This window comes from Oryctolagus cuniculus, chromosome 12, assembly GCF_051225735.1.
Source record: "Oryctolagus cuniculus isolate XC-2025 breed Fujian yellow rabbit chromosome 12, ASM5122573v1, whole genome shotgun sequence".
Taxonomy (NCBI): domain Eukaryota; kingdom Metazoa; phylum Chordata; class Mammalia; order Lagomorpha; family Leporidae; genus Oryctolagus; species Oryctolagus cuniculus.
The window spans coordinates 114,571,130-114,573,809 of NC_142878.1; positions in this window are offsets into that span (position 1 = coordinate 114,571,130).

A 2,680-nucleotide genomic window follows, 5' to 3' on the forward strand; every position below is an offset into this window, starting at 1 on the left:
CCTCCCTCCCTCCCTCCCTCCCTCCAGTGATCACAATCCTACTGAGATCTCATGATCCTGCGCTTGCAGTAACCTGCTTCACATGAGCTACAATTTACAAAATGTTGGCTGGACTGTGGGCCTTTCTTTTTCTTTGTATTCACAGTTTATTTTATTAGGTTGTTTGACAATTTTTTATATTGATTTTAAGACTAAAAATATTATGTAGGTTAGTTTTTTGTTTCATTTCTCTTATAAGCATTTGATTTCTAGTCTGTGTTTTGTCCTTTAAAATGTTTTCTATTTGTTTCTTGCTGGTACATAGTAACCCAGTTGATTTTTATGTATTTATTTTATACCTAGTAAGCTTATTCTCTTATCAGTTTTATTTATCTAGGGATTATGTTGTATTTTCTCTGTATACAATAGTATCATCCAATATATTAACAATTTTGTTGCTTAAAAGTTTATCAAAAATTTATACCTAATATTTCCTTTTTTGTTGTTTTATTTACCTGATTATACTTCCAAGATGAAGTTGGAGAGAAACAATGAGAAAAGATAGACTTGTCTAGATCTGTTCCCAGGAAAAAAGCTTGCAATGTTCTGTAGTAATTATGCTGTCATAGGTTCATTTTATACAATGTTAGTTGGAATGTGGAAGTTGCTATTTTAATATTCTATTAGTTGTTGTGTGTTTATGGCCCAATGATGAATTTTATTACATGTTTTTTAACATTTACTCTAAATGATCACATTATTCTCTTGTATTTTTCACCCATGTGAATGTTTACTCTATTTGTTCCAGACTGTTAACCCCCTTTGAACATTTTAGTATATTCTGTTCATTATTAATTTATTATCTTTTCATATTTTTGCAGAACAACACCCCAAACTTGTTGGAAGTGTTGTTTTAGAACCCCAAACATGGCCTACTTATCCAACATGCAGAAAGCCAATTGCTGACATCAATGTAGAAGGAAAAAGGTGTTTATTTCAAAGACAGAGCAAGAATCCATGCAGCTATTGCTTAATTCCTAGACTCCCCAAGGAGTAAGGGTTGAAGGTTTTTATAAATGAAAGCTAGGGCTGACAGGTGGAGGTTTATCTTGTGTGCAAGGCCCTGGTGTTTCAATGGTACTCATGACCTTACTTTGATTGGTGGCGTGGTGCACTTTAGGGGATTTTTTTTTTACAATGGCCCAGTGGGCTTCAGTTAGTCTGGGGGACTACATATAAGTGGTGGTTATCTTTTGCCCAGACCTGGAATTTCCATGCTGAATCTGGAATCCCCCTAAACAAACCCATCCAGGGAATATTGACCAGCAGGATTTGATCTATTGCAGAAGCAAGTGCCTCCTTGTACTGTGGGAGAATGGCATTTAATTTTAGTCATATCCTTTGCCTTTTACATTAAAAGCATTCTAGGTGCAGGCACATAGGTGACGAATGAGGTAATAAAGTTTATTTAAAAGGTAAGAAAGCAAGCACAAACATGAGTGGGCATAATTGAAGAGTAGAGTTGATCAGAGAATGCGTAGGGGAAAGGAAGTATAGAGATGGCACCTCAGCACCTCCATTAGTCTTGATCTCCAATGGAAGACAGCATAAGCACCTCCCAGCACCTCCTTTTATGAGATAATGTGGTCACTTGTGAGGTTTATGGCAGCTCCATAAAATTCCAAGTGGAGCTCAATATACATATTTACATGACTTTCCCTTAGGTCCCAGATGAAAAGAAGGTTTCCTGGGAAAGGAGGTGTTCTGACAAATATTGTAGAATTACATGGGGGCAGGGCTTTATGGCTTTTGACCTGCAGCTCACTTAGCTACCTTATCCCATGTCACATGAGCCTGATGATTTGTCAGTACAGCTGTATCACTTCTTCAATTCAGTGAATTTCTTTTGGTAAAGGACAAGCAAGGACCTTGGTCTAGGGAAAGAAATGAGATAATGCGTCCTGCCTTTACATTATAGGGGTTCAGTCACAATATGTAATTTAGTATAATAATACTTTATTATCTCATATATTTGTTATCTCTTATATATTTGTATCTCTTATATAGAGATGGTCCTTAAGTTCATTTTTATTTCATGTCCTTGTCTGACTTTGTCATCAATGTAATGCTGATTCATACCAAAACTATTTCCTGTTCAGTTCCACTTTGGATAAATCTGCAAAATTTTGGAATTTTTTTCTTCCTTAAAAGTTATCTCACTGTCCACTCTGCCTGTCAAAAAAAAAAAAAAAAAAAAAGTTTGGGCTGTTCCATAAATCTGGGACTGAAATTTTGTTTGTAGAAATGGTTTGTTGGCTCTTTTCATTTGTAAAATATTGATTCACCCTGTTTAGTTCATGAGACATTTTCCTATTTATGTTACATTCACATTTTAATATTCTGAGTTCAAAAATTTGGTGGACTTTTGTGGTGCAATGAGAAGGCCATGCCAAGATGGCTGCTGGCAATGGAAACTGCCTGGCAACAGGCTGTGATTGGATGGCTTCAGAAACTGCCTGGCAACAGGCTGTTATTGGTTAGGGCATAGACAGCCCCTTGACCAGATTGGCTGCCTTGGCTATTTAAGCTGCTGTACCAACTGAAATAAATAAGTCTGTGCGCTGCTTGCCTCAGGCTGACTCCTGGGATCTGTGTGGTGGCTCCATGCCTCCTGCTCTCACAACACTCCTCCTCTCAGAAT